Genomic DNA, 27,989 nt, shown 5'->3' on the forward strand with positions numbered 1-27,989 from the left:
GTTTCCTGCCAAATATCATTATACGAAAACCTTTCTCCAACAACTGGCCACAACTATTATTCTTTTAATTCTATGATTCGTATTGCTAAAAAATAATTATGTTGCATACAGGAAGTGCTAAAAATGTATCCACCCCAGCTGTCAAATATACTAAGTATGCCATTACAAAAGACCCCTGTACTAGTTCAGCATATAAATTTGTCCAGATAAGTGAGTAATTCGTGGAAAACATCTACATGCATAGATCCACCTAATCTGATGCTAATGCCAGCTGTAGTGAATAAATTTGCTATCCATAAGGATTCAATGTCATAGTTGTAAACAATATAGTGTTTATAGGTGGATTAATGTTGCTACATCAATGTGTCTATAATTTATTGGACTATATAGATTAGTAGCTCACCAAAAGTTTCATTGAGATGTTGGAGCTCCCTGTCGTACAGAGAGCTTGTGACGTCTGTGACGTTGAGTCTTCCTCTTCTCTTGGAGTGGTAGAGGATGGCAAAGCTACATTTGAACACCTCTTGCTGAAACTCAAAGAAGTTGTTGGTGATAACGACCAGGTGGACATCTTTCACTACAGAAATGAGGAGAAGAAAACGGACCAGCCACTGGTACAGATCTGGATGCTCTCGGGTGAATATACCTACAACATGCTTTGTAAAAACCATTTTCACCAGAGGACGAGTTTCTAAAATGAAACACAATCGCAAAGTTTCCATTAGAATATGATCGTCATCACTGGAATATGTGTGATCGGTCACTTAGAGGACATTATACAAATGAGAAACAAAATTAAAAACAAGTAAACATGATAGCTTATTGGTTAGTTCTGGGACTTTGCAACGCCAAGGGTTCTCCTAGCATTCCCAGCAAGAATTACCATTATGGCAAAAAGTTTCTGGGCACCTGACCTTCATTTCTACTATATGGCCAAAAGTATCTAGCACCCCCTCCAAATGATTCAGGTGCTTCCAATGGAGATGACTTCTATTGATGCAGTATACAAAGACATGGTAGTCTATTTTGCTTTCAACCCTGCAGTATTAGTTTAGTGAAGGCTCTTTTCTGTTCCAGCATAACTGTGCCCCTGTGTACAAAGGCAAGCTCCATAAAGACATGAGCAGGCACAAATACCAACAGATACACTCCAAAATCATAGAAATCATGGAAAGCCCACCCAGAAAAGTGGAGGATTTAATAGAACTAAAGGTGGTGGTAGTTGTGATTCAACTCCATATTAATGGCCATTAAACTGTATGATTAAAATGGTGGAGGCTTTGTAACATGATAACAATGCAGGTGTTCCGTCAGATAAGGCGACCCGTCAAAACTTGTAACGGAAGTGACGTACCATGACGGCCATCTTGGTACACCCCGCACTCAGCCACAGTAAGCTTACAGTCTGAAGTCTTAGAAATCATGGAACGCCCGCCCAGAAATGTGGAGGATTTAATAGAAATAAAGGTGGTGGTGGTTGTGCTGCAACTCCATATTAATGGCCATGGTTTTGGAATGGGATGCCCAACAAGCTCATATAGATGTGATAGCCAGGGGTCCTCAAACTGTTGCCCAAATAGTATGAGTGTGTGCTGATAAGTATTGTGCCTTACCCAGAAAAAATTGAGCTAGGAAGTTATAAAATGTAGGGTGCACTGGCCAATTTATTTGTATACAATTGTGCAAAAATCAACTATGATTTTAACTTATCTTTCTTTTCCAGGTCCAAATTGAACATGGCAGCGCCACCATAAAAAATTCAACGTGGAAGAGCATAGGGCCATAATCAAGTTCCTGTTTCTTCAAGGAAAAGGTGCAAAGCAGATCCATGATGAAATGTCACAAACTTTGGGTGACAGTGGCCCTTCATATGCAACAGTTGGTTGTCAATTTTAAAACTGGCCATTTTGGTGCTGAAAGTCAGAAACCCAGTGGAAGGCCTGTTTCTGTCTCTGTGCCTGAAAATATTGAATATAGACAAATTGGCCAGTACACCCTGCAATTTACACCTTCCTAGCTCAATTTTTTCTGGATAAGGCTCAATACTTATCAGCACCCCCTTGTATATGCTTCAGTTTATAGGAGTTTCCTACAGCTTCCTCCCGCAATCCATGGTAATTAGCTTCACCTCTAAAATGGCCCCAATATTTGTGGAGGATGGGCTCTAACCTCTTTGAATGCAGAGACTATGGTCAATTATTTTTATTTTTTCTCTGTACACTACAGACTAATGTCTGCTATTTACATAAGAGGAAGTTGTGTAGCTTTCATTTTGCTGATCACATTACTTCCTCCAGCAAACATGAGTCCTCTCTGAGAACAGACTCTCCCAAGGTGGAGCCGGGCCCATATATGACACAACTTCTTCTTCTCCCATCCTCAATTGTCTCCTTCTCTCTGGAAATCTGGTACAAGATTATGGAGATTATAAACCTCAGTTACTACCTGGGGAAAATGACAACTTCAACATTCAAAAACAGAGGGGATGGAGGTAATAAGACAGAGAAGGCGGGGGAGAGAGAGAAGGGATAGGAGGGGGGAGAGAGACACAACGAGAGAGGGAGACACAGTGAGAGAGCGAGACAGAGAGGAAGGATGGGAGAAGAGAGACAGATGAGGGAAAGAAAGGAGGAAAAAAAAGAAAAAGAGAGAGGGGAAAGTAAAAAAGGAGGAGGAGGAGGGGGGAGAGAAAAAGGAGGAGAGGAGAAAATGGGGTAGGGAGACATAGTAGATGGGGAAAAGAGAGGAGAATAGGGGAAAACAAAGGAGAAAAGGAGGAGGGAGGAAGGAGGAAAGGTGGGGAAGAGAAAAGAGAACAGAGAGAGGGAAGGAGGAGGGGAGGGGAGCGATAGGGTGAGAGGAGAGAGGAAAAGAGGAGGGGAGAAGGAAGGAGAGAGAGAGGGGGAGAAGGATGGGTGGAAAAGAAAGGTGGAGAGAGAGAGGAGGGGGATAGAGGCGGGACACAGTGAGAGAGGGAGACAGAGAAGAAGGATAGGTGAAGAGAGACAGATGAGGGAAAGAAAGGAGAAAAAAATAGAGAAAGAGAGAGGGGAGAGTGACAAATGAAAAGGAGGGGGAGAGAAGGGAGGGGGGTAGGGAGACAGGTAGATGGGGAAAAGAGAGGAGAAGAGGGGGGAGAATAGGGGAAAAATAGGGGGAAAGGAGGAGGAGGGGGGCAGATGGAGAGGTGGGCACGAGAAAGGAGAAGAGGGAGAGGAACGGAGGAGGGGATAGATAGGGGGGAGAGGAGAAAGGAAAGAAGGAGGGGAGAGAGAAGGGGGGGGGGAAGAAGGGGTGAGAGAGAGAAGCAGGGGGAGAGGGCAATAGGGGGAGGAGAGGGGGGGAGACAGGAAAGAAGGAGGGGAGAAGGAGGGGGCGAGAGGGGTGAGAAGAAGGGGCGGAAAAGAAAGGAGGAGGGAGAGAGAAAAGGAGGAGGGGAGAAGGAAGGAGAGAGAGAAAGGGGGGAGAGAGAGAAGTGGGGAAAGAGGGCAAAGGAGGAGGGGAGAAGGAGGGGAGAGAGGGGAGAGAAGGAGGGGCAGAAAAAAAAAGGAGAAGAGAGGGGGGAGGAAGGAAAGGAGGGGGAGAGGAGGAGAGGAGGAGGGGAGAAGGAGGGGGTGAGAAAAAGAAGAGGTAGAGAGATGGGGAGAGGTAAAGGATTAGAGAGGAGTCAAGAGAGAATAGGGGGATAAAGAGGGGGAGGAGAGAGATGAGGGGGGGGGGAGAAGGAAAGCAAAAAAAAAAGTTATCATCATCAATTATAAAGTATATCTGAGATATAACACAGAAAACACAATATACCACAGGAATGAAGACTTTATAGTAGATGTAAATCGTTTCTCTATAGAAGTATTATATATCACACACTTACTTGGATGTGTATTGCTCTTCTGGTTACGTTTCCAGTATTTGTCGTTTATGAAAAATCTTTTTTTATCAATAAATATAAAATGTTTCCGATCATCGGACGGAGGAGTTGCTGCTGACTGCTCCCAGTTCTGTCTTCTATGTGTAATATAATTTTATTGACATTGGACTTTGTCCTCCTGAACAGCAAACAATGAACATTGTTCATAACGAAAGGGAAAGCACTCCACACTAGCGCTGGTTTTTATATAAATGTATCAATAGTTTTAATTATATACAATATGCTGACAGATAAAGCTCTCTGTGGTCATTCCATGTGCAGCGCCTTGCAAAAGTATTCACCACCTTGGCATTTTTCGTGTTTTGTTGCCTCACAACCTGGAATTAACATGGATTGTTTGAGGATTTGCATCATTTAATTGTACAGAACATGCTCACAACTTTGAAGATTTTTTTTTTCATTGTGAAGCAAACAACAAATAGGACAAAAGAACAGAAAAAGTCAATGTGCATAACTATTCACCCCCCTAAAGTCAGTACTTTGTAGAGCCACCTTTTGCGGCAATCACAGCTCCAAGTCGCTTTGGATAAGTCTCTATGATCTTGCCTCATCTTACCACTGGGATTTTTGCCCATTTCTCCTTGCAAAACTGCTCCAGCTCCTTCAAGTTGGATGGTTTGCGTTTGTGAACAGCAATCTTTAAGTCTGACCACAGGTTTTCTATTGGATTGAGGTCTGGGCTTTGACTAGGCCATTCCAACACATTTACATGTTTCCCCTTAAACCACTCAAGTGTTGCTTTAGCAGTGTGTTTGGGGTCATTGTCCTGCTGGAAGGTGAACCTCCGTCCTAGCCTCAAATCACACACAGAGTGCTACAGGTTTTGCTCAAGAATATCCCTGTATTTAGCACCATCCATCTTTCCCTCAACTCTGACCAGTTTCCCAGTCCTGACTGCTGCAAAACATCCCCACAGCATGATGCTGCCACCACCATGTTTCACGGTGGGGATGGTGTTCTTTGGGTGATGTGATGTGTTGGGTTTGCGCCAGACATAGAATTTTCTTTGATGGGCAAATAGTTCAATTTTAGTCTCATCAGACCAGAGCACCTTCCTCCATACATTTTGGGAGTCTCCCACATGTCTTTTCGCATACTCAATACGTGCCATTTTGTTTTTTGCTGAAAGTAATGTCTATCTTCTGGCCACTTTGCCATAAAGCCCAACTCTATGGAGCGTACGGCTTATTGTCGTCCTATGTACAGATACTCCAGTCTCTGCTGTGGAACTCTGCAGCTCCTCCAGGGTTACCTTAGGTTTCTGTGCTGCCTCTCTGATTAACCACTTGACGACTGCCTCACGCTGATATACGTCAGCAGAATGGCACGGGCAGGCAAAATCACGTACCTGGTACGTGATTGCCTTCCCGCGGGCGGGGGGTCCGAGGCGGTCGCCTTTGGTCTGGGAGCGTTCAGTAATGAGGGGGAGGCCATCCGATCGTGCCCCCCCCCTCGCAATCGCTCCCAGCCAATGAGAATCGTCCCCTGCCTGTGTGTAGTACACACAGGCAGGGGATGTGGCGTCATCTCTCCTCGGCTCGGCAGTTTCCGTTCCGGCGCCGAGGAGAGAAGACTTCACTGTGAGTTACACAAACACACACATACAGTAGAACATGCCAGGCACACATAACACCCTCCTTTACCCCCCGACCCCCCCCCCCCGATCACCCCCCCCCCCCCCCATCACACTGACACCAAGCTGTTTTTTTTTTTTCTGATTACTGCATTGTGTCAGTTTGTGACAGTTACTGTGGTAGGGCAGTTAGTATTAGCCCCCTGTAGGTCTAGGGTACCCCCCTAATAAAGTTTTAACCCCTTGATCACCCCCTGTCGCCAGTGTCGCTAAGCGATCATTTTTCTGATCGCTGTATTAGTGTCGCTGGTGACGCTAGTTAGGGACGTAAATTTTTAGGTTCGCCGTCAGCGTTTTATAGCGTCAGGGACCCCCATATACTATCTAATACATTTTTTAACCCCTTGATTGCCCCCTAGTTAACCCTTTCACCACTGATCACCGTATAACTGTTACGGGTGACTCTGGTTAGTTCGTTTATTTTTTATAGTGTCAGGGCACCCGCCGTTTATTACCGAATAAAGGTTTAGCCCCCTGATCGCCCGGTGGTGATATGCGTCGCCCCAGGCAGCGTCAGATTAGCGCCAGTACCGCTAACACCCACGCATGCAGCATACGCCTCCCTTAGTGGTATAGTATCTGTACGGATCAATATCTGGTCTGATCAGATCTATACTAGCGTCCCCAGCAGTTTAGGGTTCCCAAAAACGCAGTGTTAGTGGGATCAGCCCAGATACCTGCTAGCACCTGCGTTTTGCCCCTCCGCCTGGCCCAGCCCAGCCCACTCAAGTGCAGTATCGATCGATCACTGTCACTTACTTAACACTAAACGCATAACTGCAGCGTTCGCAGAGTCAGGCCTGATCCCTGCGATCGCTAACAGTTTTTATGGTAGTGTTTGGTGAACTGGCAAGCACCAGTGGCCTAGTACACCCCCGTCGTAGTCAAACCAGCACTGCAGTAACACTTGGTGACGTGGCGAGTCCCATAAGTGCAGTTCAAGCTGGTGAGGTGGCAAGCACAAGTAGTGTCCTGCTGCCACCAAGAAGAAGACAAACACAGGCCCGTCGTGCCCATAGTGCCCTTCCTGCTGCATTCGCCAATCCTAATTGGGAACCCATCACTTCTGCAGCGCCCGTACTTCCCCCATTCACATCCCCAACCAAATGCAGTCGGCTGCATGAGAGGCATTTTCTTTATGTCCTCCCGAGTACCCCTATCCAACGAACCCCCCAAAAAAGATGTTGTGTCTGCAGCAAGCACGGATATAGGCGTGACACCCTCTATTATTATCCCTCCTGTCCTGACAATCCTGGTCTTTGCATTGGTGAATGTTTTGAACGCTACCATTCACTAGTTGAGTATTAGCGTAGGGTACAGCATTGCACAGACTAGGCACACTTTCACAGGGTCTCCCAAGATGCCATCGCATTTTGAGAGACCCGAACCTGGAACCGGTTACAGTTATAAAAGTTACAGTTACAAAAACAGTGTAAAAAAAAAAACACAAAAAAAAATATACAATAAAAAATAATAGTTGTCGTTTTATTGTTCTCTCTCTCTCTATTCTCTCTCTATTGTTCTGCTCTTTTTTACTGTATTCTATTCTGCAATGTTTTATTGTTATTATGTTTTATCATGTTTGCTTTTCAGGTATGCAATTTTTTATACTTTACCGTTTACTGTGCTTTATTGTTAACCATTTTTTTGTCTTCAGGTACACCATTCATGACTTTGAGTGGTTATACCAGAATGATGCCTGCAGGTTTAGGTATCATCTTGGTATCATTCTTTTCAGCCAGCAGTCGGCTTTCATGTAAAAGCAATCCTAGTGGCTAATTAGCCTCTAGACTGCTTTTACAAGCAGTGGGAGGGAATGCCCCCCCCCCCACCGTCTTCCGTGTTTTTCTCTGGCTCTCCTGTCTCAACAGGGAACCTGAGAATGCAGCCGGTGATTCAGCCAGCTGACCATAGAGCTGATCAGAGACCAGAGTGGCTCCAAACATCTCTATGGCCTAGGAAACCAAAAGCTACAAGCATTTTATGACTTAGATTTCGCTGGATGTAAACAGCGTCATTGGGAAATTGGGGAAGCATTTTATCACACTGATCTTGGTGTGGTCAGATGCTTTGAGGGCAGAGGAGAGATCTAGGGTCTAATAGACCCTAATTTTTTCAAAAAAGAGTACCTGTCACTACCTATTGCTATCATAGGGGATATTTACATTCCCTGAGATAACAATAAAAATGATTTAAAAAAAAAATGAAAGGAACAGTTTAAGATAAAAAAGCATAAAAATAATAAAGAAAAGAAAAAAAAAAAAAGCACCCCTGTCCCCCCCTGGTCTCGCGCTAAGGCGAACGCAAGTGTCGGTCTGGCGTCAAATGTAAACAGCAATTGCACCATGCATGTGAGGTATCACCGCGAATGTCTGATCGAGGGCAGTAATTTTAGCAATAGACCACTTCTGTAAATCTAAAGTGGTAACCTGTAAAGGCTTTTAAAGGCTTTTAAAAATGTATTTATTTTATTGCCACTGCACGTTTGTGCGCAATTTTAAAGCATGTCATGTTTGGTATCCATGTACTCGGCCTAAGATCATCTTTTTTATTTCATCAAACATTTGGGCAATATAGTGTGTTTTAGTGCATTAAAATTTAAAAAAGTGTGTTTTTCCCCCAAAAAATGTGTTTGAAAAATCGCTGCGCAAATACTGTGTAAAAAAAAAAAAATGAAACACCCACCATTTTAATCTGTAGGACATTTGCTTTAAAAAAATATATAATGTTTGGGGGTTCAAAGTAATTTTCTTGCAAAAAAAAATAATTTTTTCATGTAAACAAAAAGTGTCAGAAAGGGCTTTGTCTTCAAGTAGTTAGAAGAGTGGGTGATGTGTGACATAAGCTTCTAAATGTTGTGCATAAAATGCCAGGACAGTTCAAACCCCCCCCCAAATGACCCCATTTTGGAAAGTAGACACCCCAAGCTATTTGCTGAGAGGCATGTCGAGTCCATGGAATATTTTATATTGTGACACAAGAGACAAAGAAAGAGAAAAAGACAATTTTTTTTTTTTTTTGCACAAAGTTGTCACTAAATGATATATTGCTCAAACATGCCATGGGAATATGTGAAATTACACCCCAAAATACATTCTGCTGCTTCTCCTGAGTACGGGGATACCACATGTGTGAGACTTTTTGGGAGCCTAGCCGCGTACGTGACCCCGAAAACCAAGAACTGCCTTCAGGTTTTCTAAGGGCGTAAATTTTTTATTTCACTCTTCACTGCCTATCACAGTTTCGGAGGCCATGGAATGCCCAGGTGGCACAAAACCCCCCCAAATGACCCCATTTTGGAAAGTAGACACCCCAAGATATTTGCTGAGAGGTATAGTGAGTATTTTGCAGACCCCACTTTTTGTCACAAAGTTTTGAAAATTGAAAAAAGAAAAAAAACATTTTTTTCTTGTCTTTCTTCATTTTCAAAAACAAATGAGAGCTGCAAAATACTCAACATGCCTCTCAGCAAATAGCTTGGGGTGTCTACTTTCCAAAATGGGGTCATTTGGGGGGGTTTTGTGCCACCTGGGCATTCCATGGCCTCCGAAACTGTGATAGACAGTGAAGAGTGAAATCAAAAATTTACACCCTTAGAAATCCTGAAGGCAATGATTGGTTTTCGGGGGCCCGTACGCGGCTAGGCTCCCAAAAAGTCCCACACATGTGATATCCCCATACTCAGGAGAAGCAGCTAAACGTATTTTGGGGTGCAATTCCACATATGCCCATGGCCTGTGTGAGCAATATATCATTTAGTGACAACTTTGTGCAAAAAAAAAAAAAAATTGTCACTTTCCCGCAACTTGTGTCAAAATATAAAATATTCCATGGACTCAACATGCCTCAAAGCAAATAGCTTGGGGTGTCTACTTTCCAAAATTGGGTCATTTGGGGGGGTTTTGTGTCATCTGGGCATTTTATGGCCTTCAAAACTGTGATAGGTAGTGAGGAGTAAAATCAAAAATTTACGCCCTTAGAAATCCTGAAGGCGGTGATTGGTTTTCGGGGCCCCGTACTCAGGCTCCCTAGGCTCCCAAAAAGTCCCACACATGTGGTATCCCCGTACTCAGGAGAAGCAGCTGAATATATTTTGGGGTGCAATTCTACATATGCCCATGGCCTGTGTGAGCAATATATCATTTAGTGACAACTTTTTGTAATTTTTTTTTTTTTTTGTCATTATTCAATCACTTGGGACAAAAAATAAATATTCAATGGGCTGAACATGTCTCTCAGCAATTTCCTTGGCGTGTCTACTTTCCAAAATTGGGTCATTTGGGGGGGTTTGTACTGCCCTGCCATTTTAGCACCTCAAGAAATGACATAGGCAGTCATAAACTAAAAGCTGTGTAAATTCCAGAAAATGTACCCTAGTTTGTAGACGCTATAACTTTTGCGCAAACCAATAAATATACGCTTATTGACATTTTTTTTACCAAAGACATGTGGCCGAATACATTTTGGCCTAAATGTATGACTAAAATTGAGTTTATTGGATTTTTCTTATAACAAAAAGTAGAAAATATCATTTTTTTAAAAAAATTTTGGTCTTTTTCCGTTTATATCACAAAAAATAAAAATCGCAGAGGCAATCAAATACCATCAAAAGAAAGCTCTATTTGAGGGGAAAAAAAGGACGCAAATTTAGTTTATTTAGTTATTTTTCTCTTCTGTCTGGGAAGAAATAGCCCCATTTTTAAAGATGCAATCTACTAGATTTATGGCCCACATATAGCAGCCTATCCAACCAGGCTCAAAAGATGTGGTGCTAACCTGGAAAAGAAAAAGAAAATAGTTGCATATTTTTAGCTGAAGTCTACGTTCCTCAGAAAAAGTGGCCTGTCCAACAAGGACTACAAGCCTAGCAGCTAATCCATCACATTTTTCTTCAAATTTACAGTCTGTAAAAAGGAAGCCAAAATTGTTGCTTGCAGAAATTGCCATTTGTGGTGCATTTCTGTTTAATGCAATAAACACGCTCAGTGGCTCAGAAATTGCAGCCTGCCCATATAGGCTTGATATCTGTGGTGCAAATATCCAACCTTTTCCTGCAGTCAGTCTCTGAAACAAGGAACTCATTTTTTTAATTCCAGATATAATGTGCCTGCTCTCTCCATCAGACATTGCGGCCTATCCAATGAAGGCTTCAAAGGTGTGGTGAAAATTGGTTCATATTTTTTTATTAACAATTTAACACAAAAGACATGAATTGTTTAATTGCCAGGTGCAGTATGCCCACTCAGTCTTCCAGAAATTGCTGCCTGTCCATACAGGTTAAGCCCTGTGGTGAAAATCTGTATCATTTTCCCATCTTCAATCTCCAACAAATACACACATTTTTTCTTTCCGGGTGCAATGTATTTGATCTCTCCCTCAGAAATGGTGGCCTTTCCAATAAAGGTTTAAAAGGTGTCCTGTACAAATAGACAATCATTTTTTGGACATTAAATCTGCCTGATCTCTCCCTGTGAAATAGTGGTGTATCAAAAAGCAGTGGCGGCTGGTGCTCCATTCGCTCCATCCGCCCTGCCAGCCGCGCTCACCAGCCCCACACTTATCCCATCCAGGTCCCGGGCGGCTTCAGCGGCTTGCCCGGCATCTCCTCCCAGCCAATCCGGTTGCTTCTCCTCCCGGCCAATCCAGTTGCTTCTGCTCCCGGGCCAATCCGGTCCCAGGACCCGCTTCCTGTCCTGATTGGCCAGGAGGAGAAGCAGGAAGACAAATGCGAATGTTGATTCTCTATTGTCACAAGTGGGTTGGGCTTGGGGCGCATTGAAGCCAATTAGAGCCCCTAATTGGCTGTAATCACATGATTCACAAAAAAAACAAAAAACCCAATAGAACTCTATGCGTCCGGTGCCCTGCATGGAAATTAGGGGCCTGGGTGCATAGAGATTAGGGGGCGGTGCCCCTGCACCCTGCATGGAGATTAGGGGCTGAGCACATAGAGATTAGGGGGCGGCACCCCTGCACCCTGCATGGGGATTAGGGGCCGGGCGCATAGAGATGAGGGGGCGGCGCCCCTGCGCCCTACATGGAGATTAGGGGCCGGGCGCATAGAGATTAGGGGGCAGCGCCCCTGCCCCCTGCATGGGGATTAGGGGCTAAGCGCATAGAGATTAGGGGGGCGGCGCCCCTGCGCCATGCATGGAGATTAGGGGCCGGGCGCATAGAGATTGGGGGGCGTTGCCCCTGCCCCCTGCATGGGGATTAGGGGCTGAGTGCATAGAGATTAGGGGGTGGCGACCCTGCCCCCTGCATGGGGATTAAGGGCCAAGCGCATAGAGATTAGGCCCCCTTATGGACGGGCCTCCGCTTTCAAAAAGACTGCTGCAAATACTATTTTTCTGTGGTCAGTCTGAAAAAATATTTTTTTTTGTTTAACAAAGCTAAAATGTTCTCTCTCTCTCTCTCTCTCTCTCTCTCCCTCTCCCTCTCCCTCTCCCTCTCCCTCTCCCTCTCCCTCTCCCTCCAAATTTTCTTTCGAAAATCGTTACTAAGAATCCTCTTTTGAATTTCGCACCATTAGTTGGCTGCAGCCAGCAATGGATGATTTTTGTGTGGCCATCGAGTGATCGGGCATGTTGGAAATTTTTGGGAAGACAAACAAATTTCTAATCAATGATGGGTGAATCGTGCAAAAAATATAATCGAAAAAGAAATGTGTATGAGCTGTGACCTGGAAAGAAAGGAAGATTCCTGGCCACAAAATGTATTTTCTGTAGCAACATGAGGTGAAATTAAAGGCTTGTTTGGTCAAATTTTGAAATCAATGGTGGCACCAACAGATTACAAAATGCATGTAATTATTAGTTTGCAATCTACTAGGGTGGGGCAGGTGCTTGTTTTTTGAGCTTTTTGTTTTGTTTTTTTACTTGAGCGTTTTTGGAGCAGCACCTTTCATTTGAATGGGCCTCTCTCTGCTCTAAAAACGCTCAAAAAGAAGCTCACATTCTAAATCTTGACACAGAGCCAGGAGCATTTGTGGCTGTGATTTTTGCCTTGATTGTACCGCGATTTGTCGCTCCACAAAATCACCCCCATGTTTGGGGTGCCATTAAATCTGAGTTTCTCCCGCCCCTTTAAAAATGAACATACTGTAGCTGCTGACTTCTAACATTAGGACACTTACCTGTCCTGGAGTCCAGCGATGTCGGCACTGCAGTTGATGTTTACCATCGGTTGGTCGGGAGCTGCCGCCACCATCGTGTTTGAGGGAACCCAGCAGTGTAGACTTTCGGCTTCACTGCCGGGTCCCTACTGCGCATGCGTGAAGCGTGCTGCGCTCTCTCACTGGCCCGGCAGAAGGGGAGGAGATGGGGGCGCACACGCGCCCGCTGCACTGCGGGGGTGCCGATGCTCGTGGCCGATGGTCGCGATGACCGCCGGCCGCAAGCGATCGCGAGCACGAGAGGCAGAACAGGGACGTGTGTGTGTGAACATAATATATGTATTATTTTTCTGTGCTATTCACAAACCCATATCTGCCTTTGAAAGAATCCATGCCTCCACGTTTTGCTGAATTGGGTATCTGCCGACCTTGTCAAGTAAAGGGTGTTGTCTGTTTGTTGTCTGTTTGTTACTGTATGTTTTTTAAACAATTTTGTGATATATTTTATAATTTACTGCCTCGTGTTATGCCCACAAAGTCCCGCAATTTTTTAAAGAGTTTTTACTCTTTTCAACCCTTTTGTCTATTATCATTAACCAATTCCAAAAAAAACGTAACGCTACAAAATGATACTTGGCTCTGTATTCTCTGAAAGGAGCGGTACTAGGAGGTGGATATAAGATGAAGACAAGGGGGTAGATCAGGGTGGAGAGAGTACCTGCACTTATTCTTTGAGGAAAAAGAGCCCTGAATGTAACTGATATGGCTAGAAGCAGGGCTTTTTTTTAGCGGGAATGTGGGGGAATGTGGTTCCGGGACCTCCAGTAGTGAATGGGGTGTGCTGGAGGGTCTATTGATCCCGGCTGCTGGGGGATCTTATGTTGCTGAGGGGGGGGGGGGTCACTTGTTGCTGGGAGGGATCTACTGTTGAGGGAGGGGTCTATTGTTGCTGGCTACTGGCAGAGCTACTGTATTATAATGTTGCTGGGGGAGAGGGGTTATTGTTGTGGGGGTAGTATTTTGTTGCAGAGGACCTATTGCTGCTGGGGGATCTATTGTCGCTGGTGGGAAAATGTTGTTGCTGGGGGGGATCTATTGTTCTTGAATGCAGAAGATTGTGCTCGGAGGTAGGTAGGGGATGGAGACAAGGGGTGAAGCGAGGAGAAAAAAGCCCTGGTTAGAAGCCATCTTTTTTTGTATATTAGAGACACTGTTATACCACAGATGATATCTTCAGACCTTGGCTGCTGTGGTAAACATTGAAATCTATTTAGAAAAATTCACTGTGCAATTGGTACAGCCATAGTAAGAAGAGCCGGCAAGACTGTGATCGTTGAAGTGTCATTTAGAGGTACATCAGAGTGACAATAAAACAATAATGCTGACGCGTTTCGGCAATAGACTTAGTCATAGCTCTTGGTGCAGCCATCACAAAGAAACCCAAATCACAAATGTCTCTACTCCTCACCTCACTCCTTAAGTCTTCTCTTGGATTAATAACTTACTAACATATCAACATGGATGTCGCACCTCTTCCTCAAACTCAATCTTTCTAAAACTGAGCTCATAATATTTTCTCCTGCCCGTATCCCCTCCCCTGACTTCTCCATCAAGCTATCCCCTCTTCAGTCTATCATTATTATTATTATTATACAGGATGTATATAGCACCAACAGTTTGCGCAGCTCTTTACAGCATTCGGGCAGACATTACAATTACAATGCAATTACAATACAATTTGATACAAAGAATCAGAGGGCCCTGCTCGTTAGAGCTTACAATCTAGGAGGGAGGGTCAAGTGATACCAAAGGGTAATAACTGTGGGGGGATTAGCTGATGAAGAAAATAAAAAAACAGTTGTTAGGTGGAGGCAGAGTAGGCTTCTCCGAAAAGTTTTAAGGGATGAACTGAAGTAAAGAGAGATTTGGAGATAGTCTGACAGATTGGGGTAGAAGATTCCAGAGGACAGGAGAGGTTCAGGAGTCCTGGAGGTGAATATGGGATTAGGTGACAAGGGACCTAGAGAACAGGCGGTCTTGGGAGGAACAAAGAGGACAATTAGGTTGGTATTTTGAGACTAGGTTAGTGATGTAGCTGGGGGCAGAGTTGTGGATGGCTTTGTAAGTTATTGTTAGCATTTTTAATTTAATTAGTTGGGTGAGTGGCAGCCAATGGAGGGATTGGCAGAGAGGGGTAGCAGATGCTGAGCGGTTTGTAAGGTGGATGAGTCTGGCAGCAGCATTTATGATGGACTGAAGGGGGGATAGTCTATTTTAGGGTAAGCCAATGAGGAGGGAGTTGCAGTAGTCGAGACGAGAGATAAACATGGAGTGGATCGGTAGCCTTGTAGTTTCATTGGTTACGAACGGATGTAGTTTGGAGATGTTGCAGAGGTTGAGGCGGCAAGCTTTGGAAAGGGATTGGATGTGGGGCTGAAAGGAGAGTTCAGAGTCCAGGATAACACCTAGCATCCTGGCATGCGGGGATGGGTGACAGAGAAGTCAGGGGAAGAGGAGTAGGAAATAATATGAGCTCGGTTTTGGATAAGTTGAGTTTGAGGAAGTGGTGTGACATCCAGACAGATATGTCTTTTAGTAAGTTAGTGACGTGTGAGGAGACTGATGGAGTGAGTTGAGGGGTAGAAAGATTTGGGTGTCGTCAGCATAGAAATTATATTGAATGCCGTGTGAAGCTATGTAGATTATTTAGAGGTGTAGATTGAAAATAAGAGAGGTCCAAGAACATAACCTTGGGGGACCCCAACAGAAAAGGGTAGAGGAGAGGAGGAAGTAAAATTGTATCATGAATGCCACTGCCAGACTCATCCACCTTACCAACCGCTCAGTGTCCTCCACCCCTCTCTCCCAATCCCTCCACTAGTTTCCATTCAGTGTCTGTCACCCCACTCTGCTAGTTCTTCCACTGGCTTCCCATTGCCCAAGTTATAAAATTCAAAACACTAACAATAACATACAAAGACATTTACAACTGTGCCCTGAGCTACATCACCAATCTTGTCTCCAAATATCACCCAAGCTGTCCTCTCCGCTTCTCCCAAGACCTCCTCTCTAGTTATCCTTTCTCCTGGACTCCTATGCTCATCTCCAGGACTTCTCCAGAGCCTCTCCCATCCTCTGGAACTCTCTACCTCAATCTGTCTGGCCATTTCCTACTCTGTCCACTTTTAGATGATCCATGAAAACGCATCGCTTCAGGGTGGCCTATCCTGCCTTCAGCTAACAACTGAATCTTCTACTTCCCTCATCAGTTCATCCCACACACAATGGCGGTGTTTTTTTTTTTTTCTTGGAGGGGGGGCGGCAAACAATGCACCCACAGCTACCACCCCCTGGTCGATCGGGTCACCCCGTGGGTTGGTCAGGTCAATCGCAACCCTCACTCCCCCCTGGTCGGTCAGCCCCGCACTTATCCCATCTATGGCGTAGGCAGCGCTTCCCTCCGGGCGGCGGATTCTTCTGCGTCTCCTCATGACAGCTGTGCATCTCCTCCCTCCTCCTCCTCCTTCCTCCTCCTAGACCAATAGGATCGCTTCTCCTTTCGGGCCAATCGGGAAACGGGTCTCAAGACCCACTTCCTGAATGTCTGGAAGGAAAATCAGTGTCACAATAGCGAATATTCATTCGCTATTGTCACACAACTGGGTGGGCACTGCGCCCCAAGCCCTCCCTTTATTAAAGCCAATTAGAGCCTCTGGCTCTAATCACGTGCTTCAGAAGAAAAAAAAACATTGGAATCCATGCAACCACCTCCCTGCATGCAGATTAGGGGGCCGGACGCATGGATAGAGGGGCGGCGCCCCTAACGGACGGCCCACCACTGCCCTCACATTTTATACCTTTTGTTTCACCAGCCCCTCCCTATTAGATTGTAAGCTCCCAGGAGCAGGGTCCTCCTAACCCTCTTGTATTGAATTGTATTGTTGCTGTATTGTTTCTCTTTATATTGTAAAGCACTGAGCAAACTGTTGCTACTATATAATCCTGTATAATAATAATAATAATAATAATAATAATAATAATAATAATAATAATGTAAGTATTATGTGTGAAATGACATTTTCTTTTTATTTCCTATAATCGTCAGCTCCATCTAGTGGCCATAATGCAGTATTTTTCTGAAATACCTCCATCAGGAAACTACCACATTATGGGCGCTACATGGAGCTGATAATCATAGGAAAAAAATAGAAAATTCAATTTCATTCATATAACAAAAATGACAGGTAATATTCGGGACAGGGGAGGCATTTGCACAATGAATTTGTATATAGATGGACCCCATTGTGTGTCATCTCATCCACGTCCTAAGTTTGGTATTATACATCTATATCACTACATATCGTGTGGGAATTTCAAGGTACTCTTAGAGACAGTCCTGTTCATTTATTGTTTTAGTACTGGATGGATGAAAACTTTTTCCACTCTGACAATGAAGACCGTTCATCCAATCACGTCATCCAATGCAACAAATTATTCTCACGAGAAAAATGGCCCAAAAAGTTCCTTTTTTCCATTAGTGTTTGTATAGGATCTGTTTTTCTTCAGAGGGCGGGGCTAATGGTCCTGTTTTCAATGGTTCAGTGTAGAGATGAGCCCGATGTTCGAGTCGAACGTAAGTTTGACTCAAACATCGGGTGTTTACCGAACAGCGAACAATATGCGGTGTTCGCGGCAAATTCGAAAGCCGCCGGAACACATTATAGTCTATGGGACATTAACATGAAAAATCAAAAGTGCTAATTTTAAAGGCTTATATGCAAGTCATTGTCATAAAAAGTGTTTGGGGACCCGGGTCCTGCCCCAGGGGACATGGATCAATGTAACAAAGAGTTTTAAAAATGGCCGTTTTTTCGGGAGCAGTGATTTTTTTAATGCTTAAAGTGAAACAATAAAAATGAAAGACAAAGAAAGGGTAGACAGGCGGCCCATGTAGAAAAGGGGGAGTTCCACATCCGATCATGGTATCAAGAAATGCAGAAGAGTTCCCCTAAGTGGACTTTTAAGGCACTCGAGGTAGTAAAGCAATATACAAAGGTATATATAAAAAAAGTTGCGTAAATTTTATTGAAACACTTTAAAAACAATTGCAACAAGGCATTAATTAGTCCATACAAAACATATGTAGTGCTATAAAAAAGCATATAACAGATTCTCCTTACACCCAACGCGTTTCAATATATGTGTCTAGTCCTTCTTCAGGGATGTGGAGATTTAGAAGAACTTTATCTAAAATGAAGTTAAATGTACAAAAATCAGTTTGAAGCAGACCCAAGGCATGAGGTTCAGAAACAGTCGTTAGATTCAGACATTATATTTATCACTTACATATAGTTGATTGATAGAGTGGTTTGACAATGATCAGTTGATTTCCATAGGAGCTTGCAATTGGAATGGCATCAAATTTTAGACTGGTAATGGAGCAGCCATAGGCTCGAAAGATATATGTGCAGATGATTTGTGCGGAAAAAAGTGTGAACAGGGGATGGGGGAGGGAAAGGTCCCTCATGCACTCCACCGAAGTGATCTGGCCAAAGGAATATACTGTGGCAAGAGAGGAATCCCTGGGAGTAAAAAAGGAGTGTAGAGATAACAGTAATAAGTGGTACAGTTAGGGATAAAGGATATAATTCAAATTAATATATTTATTTGTATCTAAATAATACAATCAATGTAATGAAGGAAAAATGAAGGGCAGCAAATATAGTTTGCAAAGAAAGAAAGGAGGGGTATTGATGAGTGGTGTATGGTATACAAGTTTGTTTATGCTAATTTGATAAGGAGGTTAAATAATCTATGTTTCTATGTGAAATAAAGTAAAAAGATATATATATATATATATATATATATATATATATATATAATATATTTCATATTTTATATGAAAAAAGTGTATTGCCATGTATAAACCAGCATAGGAATATTGTTGTAATCCATATAGAAAAATAGTATGGATATAGAGTCACAATGGTATCAAAATAGATAAGGTAGAAAAACAGCTATATATATGGACAGAAAATTCAATGTCTGTCATTAGAGTGGAGGCAGATAGGAATTTATACTTATTTGAGAAGTGTATACTGAGCAGGGAATATATTGAAGGGATTAAAAATTAAAATAGAGATCAGTAAAGAAGCAAAAGAAACGTTTCTTAGTATAAGTATAGACATACATTCAATGCTTTAAGTAATATTGAATAGCGTATGGCAAAAAAGTACCTGTATCAATGGAGAGATCAAAAAGACTAACCGTGCTCGGATAAGGGTCTGATATGGCTTTTGTGGGGACCCCTACGCCATTTTTTTTTAATTTGGCGCAGGTTACCCCTTAATTTCCATATCAGACCTGAAGGGCCTGGTATGGATTTTAGGGGGACCCCCATGCAATTTTTTTTATTTTGGTTTGGGGTTCCCCTTAATATTCATACCAGACCCAAAGGGTCTGGTAATGGACTAGGGTGGGGGGACCCATGCTCTTTTTTTCAGTGAGTTTTTTCTATATTGCCGAGACCTAACAATTCATTACAGCCGCAATCAGTTTTAAATGACAATTTTTCTTTTAGAAATGTCATTTTGTGCAGGGACACAGGAAACACGTGCTACTTTACAGGCATACCCCCAAGGCAAGATATTTAAAGGAATATTTCATTTTCATTGTTTCACTTTAAGCATAAATAAAATCACTGCTCCTGAAAAAACAGACGTTTTAAAAAAAAAAAAATTGCATTGATCCATGTCCCCTGGGGCAGGATCCGGGTCCCCAAACACTTTTTATGACAATAACTTGCATATAAGCCTTTAAAATTAGCACTTTTGATTTTTCATGTTCATCTCCCATAGACTTTAACAGTGTTCGTGTGTTCTGCTGAATTTTTTGCCTGTTCGGTCTGTTCTGCTGCGAACCGAACCGGGGGGGGGGGGGAGGGGGGGTGTTCGGCTCATCCCTAGTGCAGTGTTAGCAGTAGAACCATTGAATCGCCCAGAGTATGGCAGCAATAATGATAGCGACAATGATGATACGCATCTGAAAGGAAAAGATAACCACAATCAGGATCAAAGAGAAAATATAAGATGTAGCCCCGCCCCTTTACACATTTCGATGCGTCATGGTGTGCCCATATATCAGGCTATATACCATGTTGTGCTCATCCCAGCTGTCATATTAGCCAATTCTTTAAAGTGGTTGTAAATCTCAGACATGAAATATGAACAAAGCATATCCCTCTATAGTGTGTACTTGTCTCTATCCAGAGCACTGAGTGTCATTTCTGTCTGCTGTGTCCGGCAGGCCTGCTCTTCACATGTTGGATATGACTACGCCCCACTCACACCTATTTGCTACCTGCTCCTTCCTCATTGGATACGCCTGTTCCTTTTGTACAGCAATAACATCTGCCACATCCATAAACATTTCATTTTCACCTTTTTTTATGGATGTGGCTGATGTCATTGCTGTACAAAAGTTTTGCTGTACAAAAGTTCGGAACAATATCATGAAAAGGAAAGAGTTTACTAATCCCTTAAACCAAAAAATCATATCCTATTAACCATTTTCAGCCCCGGAAGATTTGGCTGCTGAATGACCGGGCCATTTTTTTTTGCGATTCGGCGCTGCATCGCTTTAACTGACAATTGCGCGGTCGTGCGACGCTGTACCCAAACAAAATTGACGTCCTTTTTTTCCCCACACATAGAGATTTCTTTTGGTGGTATTTGATCACCTCTGCAGTTTTTATTTTTTGCGCTATAAACAAAAGAAGAGCGACAATTTTGAAAAAAAAAAACACATTATCTTTTTCTTTTTGCTATAATAAATACCCCACATTTTTTATCAAAAAAACTAATTTTTTTCCTCAGTTTATATATTCTTCTACATTTTTATTGGGACTGCGACATTGCGACGGACAAATTGGACACCTTTGACACATTTTTGGGACCAGTGACATTTATACAGCGATCAGTGCTATAAAAATGCACCGGTTACTGTGTAAATGTCACTGGCAGAGAAGGGGTTAACATTAGGGGGCGATCAAGGGGTTAAGTGTGTTCCCTAGATGTGTTCTAACTGTGGGGGGATGGAACTGTCTAGGGGAGGAGAGAGATCGGTGTTCATACATAGTATGAACACATGGTCTCTCTCCTCTCCCCTGAGTGAACCGGGATCTGTGTGTTTACACACACAGATCCAGGTTCTAGCTCTGTCACGAGCGACTGCGGGAACCTGGGGTCATCGCTGCGCATGCCCCTAGTGGCCAAAAGGTAAAGCGACGCAAGGTAACGTCGTTTAGCCCAGCCGTGCCATTCTGCCGCAGTAAAACTGCGGCGGCTGGTCGGCAAGTGGTTAAACCAAAATTCATATGCTATTAATGACTTTATATCTTGAGATACTAAGGGGGTTGTATATGCCCTCAAATGCCCATGTGATATGATCTATATAGGCAGAACAAAAAAGGCATCTAAAAGGTAGAATAAAAGACATATACATAAACATACACTGTATATAATGTTAGTACAGGATATATTAAATAGACATATACAGTTCGTTTAGTTCCAAATTCATTTTTTAACGTATTTAGACAAATTTGTTAATTCAGAAATATCAGAATTTTCGATTTTCCGAATTTTTCCGAATATTCGGAAATTTGGAAATTCGAAAAATCGGAAATTTGAATATTCGGAAACGCAAAAATTCGGAAATTCGGAAATTTGAAAATCCGATAATTCGAAATTTCGGAAATTCGGAAATTGGAAAATGAGGAAATTCGAAATTCGAAAATCCGGAAATTCGAAAATTCCAAAATCCAAAAGTAAGAATGAAAATCCAAAAATTCAAAAGAACGAAAATCCGAAAATAAGAACAAAAACCTGAAAATTCAAAAACCCGAAAAACTCAGAAATCTGAATTAATAAATAACTAATAATAACTTAACTATTACTAACTATTAAATTATAGGTATTGGAATTTCCTTTCAAATTTGGCTGTTAGTAAATGAAACGAATACGTATTTAACCAAAGTTACGAATTATCCAAAATAACGAATGCCATATTTAAATGAATGGAACATAAAGAATTAATAACAATAAATACCAATAATAATAATAATAATAATAATAATAATAATAATAATAATAATTGAAAAAAACATATTATTATTATTATTTAGTTTTGTTCCATTTAGATGCGGCATTCTTTATTTTGGATAATTCGTAACTTTGTATTTGTTTTGTTCACTAACAGACACATTTGAAAGGGAATTTCAATACCTATAATTTAATAGTTAGTTATTATTAGTTAGTTATTATTTAGAATTTTTGGATTTTTGGATTTTCATTCTTTCTAATTTTCGGATTTTTCCTTTTTTATTTCCGGATTTTCAAATTTTTGAATTTCTGAATTTTCATATTTCGAATTTACAAATTTCCGAATTTGCCAATTCTGAATTTTCAATTTCCGAATTTTGAATTTTGAAATGAAAACAAACCAATTTTTCGGCAGTGCATATGTCTAATATTAAACATCATTTATCATTACATTTTAAAAATGTCCAGAATAAAGACCATAGGGGGTTGCAATTCTGGGGCATTGAAGCCCTGAAAAAACATTGGAGGAGGCCAAAATGGCATTAGAGAGCTTAGCAAGAGAGAATTATGGTGGATCCATGAATTATCTGTTATGGCGCCTAATGAGTAAAACAAATTATTTGATTTGGGTTGTTTCTTAAGTAATTATTAATAATATTTTTATAAAGTTAGTACATGACATTATTTTTAAAGTAGCGGTAATATTGATATTGGATGATTTTAGTATAAGTATACATTCTACTGAGGTTTTTTGTTCATCGAGATATATAGATAGAATGTTACCTTGTATGTAGGGATGAGCTTCACGTTCGAGCCGAATCCATGTTCGACTCGAACATCGGCTGTTCGATCGTTCGCCGAATTGCAAACGTTATGAGCCATTCGCGCCAAATTCGTGTGGCACGTCACGGCCCATAATTCACTGCTGCAACGCAGTGCATTGCTGGCTGATGATTGGCCAAGCATGCACTATGACCCGCATGCTTGGCCAATCACAGCGCCGTCGGTAGAGAGAGCTGAAATTGGCCAAAGCCAGGGTGGCTTTGGCCAATTATGGCTCAGGGGGTTTAGAACACGCCCCACACTATATAAGGACGCCTGCACGGCGGCCCTGTGTAGTGTGTTCCGGCGTGCTGAGAGAGAGAGAGAGACAGAGAGAGAGACAGTGTCATTTCATTTGAGTTAGCTAGATTAGGCAGGACAGTCAGTGAGTTAGCTGCACTTAAAGTGTATTGTGTATATATATATGCATCCCAGGTGTTGCATATATATATATATATATATACACTGTATTCAGTTTAGCTAGATCCGTTCCTGTTATCTTCCTACTGACAGGCAGGCTTGTCTTGTTACAGTATTTACAGCTACCTGAAGAAAATTGCTGGTGTTCTTTTGATCCTATTAGTACCACAGTCAGGCAGCTAGACTATTTACATTTAGTGTAGTGCGTCCTCCTCACAGTGTTCAGTTAAAGCTACAAGTTAGTTTAGTGTGACCTCTGCACAGTGTTCAGCTAAAACTACAAGTTAGTGTAGTGCACAGTGTTCAGCTAAAGCTACAAGTTAGGGTAGTGCGTCCTCCTCACAGTGTTCAGCTAAAGCTTCAAGTTAGTGTAGTGCGTCCTCCTCACAGTGTTCAGCTAAAGGTACAAGTTGGTGTAGTGTGTCCTCCTCACAGTGTTCAGCTAAAACTACAAGTTAGTGTAGTGCGACCTCTGCACAGTGTTCAGCTAAAGCTACAAGTTAGTGTAGTGCGTCTACCTCACAGTGTTCAGCTAAAACTACAAGTTAGTTTAGTGTGACCTCTGCACAGTGTTCAGCTAAAGCTACAAGTTAGTGTAGTGCGTCCTCCTCACAGTGTTCAGCTAAAACTACAAGTTAGTGTAGTGCGACCTCTGCACAGTGTTCAGCTAAAGCTACAAGTTAGTGTAGTGCGTCCTCCTCACAGTGTTCAGCTAAACCTACAAGTTATTTTTTTGCGAGCTCTGCACAGTGTTCAGCTAAAGCTACCTGTAGAAGGTTGGTGGTGTTTTCCTGATCCTATCACTACCGCAGGCAGCTAAATAAGCCACAAGTTATTTTTTTGCAAGCTCTGCACAGTGTTCAGCTAAAGCTACCTGTAGAAGGTTGGTGGTGTTTTCCTGATCCTATCACTACCGCAGGCAGCTAAATAAGCCACAAGTTATTTTTTTGCAAGCTCTGCACAGTGTTCAGCTAAAGCTACCTGTAGAAGGTTGGTGGTGTTTTCCTGATCCTATCACTACCGCAGGCAGCAAAATAAGCCACAAGTTTTTTTTTTGCAAGCTCTGCACAGTGTTCAGCTAAAGCTACCTGTAGAAAGTTGGTGGTGTTCTCATACTACAGGCAGGCAGGCAGTTGATTTTGCTAGCTGCAGTATCAGTGTATATATATATATATATATATATATATATATATATATATATATATCTCCCAGCTTAGTGCAGCTACAGGCCATTAGTATGTCTGGAAGGCCAACAAGGAGAGGCAGACAGTCACAAGCCAATAAAAGAGGGCAAGCAGGCTCTGTGTCTAGAGGCAACAGTGCTGGTCGTGGAGACGATGCATCCTCATCAGCACGTGGCCGTGGGACACGCTTGGCCTTTTTTTTCGGCAGCTGGCCGTGTTGAGCCGCAACATGCGGAAGACTTGGTAGAGTGGATGACCTAGCCGTCCTCATCCTCCTCATCCTCTCTCACCCATGCTCAGGGTACTTTGTCTGCAAAGCAGCGGCCTCTTCCCTCGGCTCAATGTCATCAGTGACTCCTTCCCTAGCCCCACCATGTCCTCCTGAGGAGTCCCTCGAACTGTTTGACCACAGTGTTGGATACATGCTCCAGGAGGATGCCCAGGCTCTGATGATGATACTGAGCTAGATGAAGGCAGTAACGTGAGCACGAACAGAGGGGGTGCCCAAGAAGGACAGCAATCTGGCAGTCATGCTCCCCCTGCTGCAGCATACTGCCAGGTATGCTCCAGTGATGAGGAGGGAGGGGTTGATGAGGTCCCTGACTCAACGTGGGTGCCTGATAGGAGAGAGGAGGAGGCGGCACATCACCAATGAGGCAGGATGCCCTCCAGGGGCCATCCTAAGGGCAGCACACTGACTGCATCACACCCCAAAGCTCTGCATGTGCAGGGCGCTGCAGTCTCTGTGGGTTATTCAAAAAGTTCTTTTGTGTGGGCCTTTTTTGAGACGAGTGCATCAGATCGCACCGCTGCTATTTGCAACATGTGTCTCAAGCGTATCTCGCATGGCCAAAACATCTCCCGCTTGGGCACCACATGCTTGACCAGACATATGTTGACCTGCCATACAGTTCGTTGGCAAGCGTATTTAAAAGACCCACAACAAAGAACAAAGAGGACCTCTTCTTGCTCCTCATCAGCTGAGATCTCCAACCCCACTATACCTTCAGTTCTCTCTGAGACCTGCACTGAGAGGAATGAAGGTGTAGAATTAGGTGTGTCACAGCCAAGTACTTGTGGGCAATCTGCTTTTGGTACACCGACGTCAGATTGTACCAGGCAAATTTCCCTGCCCCAGCTGCTGCACCCCCGAAAGAAGTTCGCTCCCAGCCATCCACACGCCCAGCGGTTGAATGCTAGCTTGGCAAAATTGCTAGCACTTCAACTGCTGCCTTTTCAGTTGGTAGACTCTGTCCCCTTCCGTGAGTTTGTGGAATGTGCGGTTCCTCAGTGGCAGGTACCCAAACGCCACTTTTTCTCACAGAAGGCGATTCAGGCTCTCGACCGGCATGTGGAAGGCAATGTCTTGGCATCGCTGGACAGGGCGGTCAGCGGTAAGGTGCATATTACTGCTGACTCATGGTCCAGCAGGCATGGACAGGGATGTTACCTAAGTTTCAACGCGCATTGGGTGACTCTGCTGGCAGCTGGGAAGGATGCAGGACAAGGTGCAGTAGTGTTGGAGGTTGTTACGCCACCACGCCTCCAAAATGCCACTACTAATGATTGTGACACACCTCTCTCCTCCACCCCCTCCTCTTCTTCTTCCTCCATGGCCTCTTCCTGTGCTTTGTCCTTGGAACCAGCAGTGCTCCGTAGCCGTTCAAAGGGGCTACGCAAGTATGCAGGCCAAAAGATGCCATGCCATGCTTGATTTGGTGTGCTTGGGGGACAGGAGCCACACTGGGGCAGAGGTTCTGTCAGCTCTGCAGGGGCAGGTTCAGAGGTGGTTGACGCCATGCCAACTTAAGGCAGGAATGGTGGTTTGTGACAATGGCACCAACCTCCTCTCTGCCCTCCGACAGGGACAAATGACCCATGTCCCTGTTTGGCTCACGTACTTGGTGGTGCAGGGGTTCTTGGGCAGGTACCCGGGCTTACAGGATGTCCTGAGGCAGGCCAGGAAAGTCTGTGTGCATTTCCGCCGGTCATATAATGCCAGTGCTCGGCTGGCGGACCTCCAAAAGGAGTTTAACCTGCCCAAGAACCGCCTAATCTGTGACATGCCCACCAGGTGGAACTCAACATTGGCCATGCTGCAGCGGCTGCACACGCAGCAGAGGGCCATCAATGAGTACCTGTGCGACTATGGCACCAGGTCAGGGTCAGGGGAGCTTGTTTTTTTTTCCCCACGCCATTGGGCCATGATCAGGGATGCATGCACTGTCCTGTCACCATTTGAGGAGGCCACGAGGATGGTGAGCAGTGACAGTGCATGCATCAGTGACAGTGTCCCCCTTGTCCACCTGTTGGAGCACACGCTGCATGGAATAATGGACAGGGCACTTGAGGCAGAACAGAGGGAGGAAGAGGACTTCCTTAGCTCTCAAGGCCCCCTTTATCCAGACAGTGTTCCTGAATGCCCGCCGATCACACAGGAAGAGGACGAGGACGAGAAGGAGGAGGATTGTGTCAGTATGGAGGTGTAGCCTGGCACTCAGCATCAGCAGCTGTCTTTAAGGGATCAGTCCCAAGAAACAGATGGACTTGTACTTGCCTGGGAGGAGGTGGCTGCGGATCATGTCGTCCTTAGTGATCCAGAGGACTCCAGACCGAATGCCTCAGCAAACCTACGCTGCATGGCCTCCCTGATCCTGCAAAGCCTGCGTAAGGATCCTCGTATTCGTGGTATCAAGGAGAAGTACCAATACTGGCTGGCAACCCTTCTTGATCCACGTTACAAGGGTAAGGTTGCGGACCTTATTTTGCCATCGCAGAGGGAGCAGAGGATGAAACATCTTCGGGAGGCCTCGCAGAAAGGTCTGTGCAACGCGTTCCCAGAGACTGGGAGGTTACAAACTCCTGTTTCTGGACAACGGGTTGCTGAGGCTTCGGTCAGTCAAAGAAGGAGCGGTGGAGAAGGTGGCCGTCTGACCGATGCGTTCAGACAATTTTTTGGTCCACAGCCCCAAGGTATGATCGGTTACAGCAACTATCACCAGCGTCTGTTTTACATGGTGCAGGAATACCTAGGGGCAAGATCTGACTTGGACACCTTTCCCACCGAAAATCCTCTGGGTTACTGGGTCTTGAGGATGGATCACTGGCCAGAGCTTGCACAGTATACAATTGAGCTACTGGCCTGTCCTGCATCCAGCGTTCTTTTGGAACGCACATTCAGTGCTGCTGGAGGCTTTGTAACCGATCACAGGGTGCGTCTGTCCACCGACTCGGTCGATCGACTGACCTTCATAAAAATGAATCAGTCTTGGATCACCACCAGCTACCAAGCACCTGATGCTGATGTAACCGAATAATTTTTTTTGAAATCTCAGATCCCTTCAAAGACTGCCTATGCTGATGCTGAGTGACTATCCCTGAGTAATTATCCTCTTCCTCCTCAATGATCACGCTGATAGCTTGTAAGAACATTTTTGGTTCTGGGCGCCACCACCAGTGCCTAAGGCCCAATTTTTCAGCCCCTGTTTAACAGGGGGGTGTAATTACAATTTTTGATGCAATACTTTGCAGTAGGGCTCGTTCCTGCGTTCCAACTAGAGTATCTGTGAGGGGTTGCAGTGTTGTGGCACCAGCACCAGTGCCTAAGGCCCAATTTTTCAGCCCCTGTTCAACAGGGGCATGTAATTACAATTTTTGATCTAATATTTCACAGCAGGCCCTGTTTCTGCACCCACCAAGAGCGAGTGAGGACTTACAGTGTTGTGGCACCACCACCAAAGGCCCAATTTTTTTTGCCCCTGTTTAACAGGGGCATGTACTTACAATTCTTGAT

At 43.9% G+C, this 27,989-nt stretch overlaps 1 protein-coding gene and 1 long non-coding RNA gene across 3 annotated transcripts in view; both read right to left on the minus strand.

Moving 5' to 3' along the window:
• LOC141148167 (uncharacterized) overlaps nucleotides 1-27,989 on the minus strand; it is a 113,083-nt gene that overhangs the window by 20,163 nt on the left and 64,931 nt on the right. The gene's annotated exons all lie outside the window — the stretch shown is intronic.
• LOC141147507 (uncharacterized) overlaps nucleotides 17,733-27,989 on the minus strand; it is a 48,813-nt gene continuing 38,556 nt past the window's right edge. The window contains exon 3 of the long non-coding RNA XR_012245058.1: nucleotides 17,733-19,713. This is a non-coding gene — a long non-coding RNA (uncharacterized lncRNA). The remainder of the gene's footprint in view (nucleotides 19,714-27,989) is intronic.

Source organism: Aquarana catesbeiana, linkage group LG06, assembly GCF_042186555.1.
Source record: "Aquarana catesbeiana isolate 2022-GZ linkage group LG06, ASM4218655v1, whole genome shotgun sequence".
Classification (NCBI taxonomy): domain Eukaryota; kingdom Metazoa; phylum Chordata; class Amphibia; order Anura; family Ranidae; genus Aquarana; species Aquarana catesbeiana.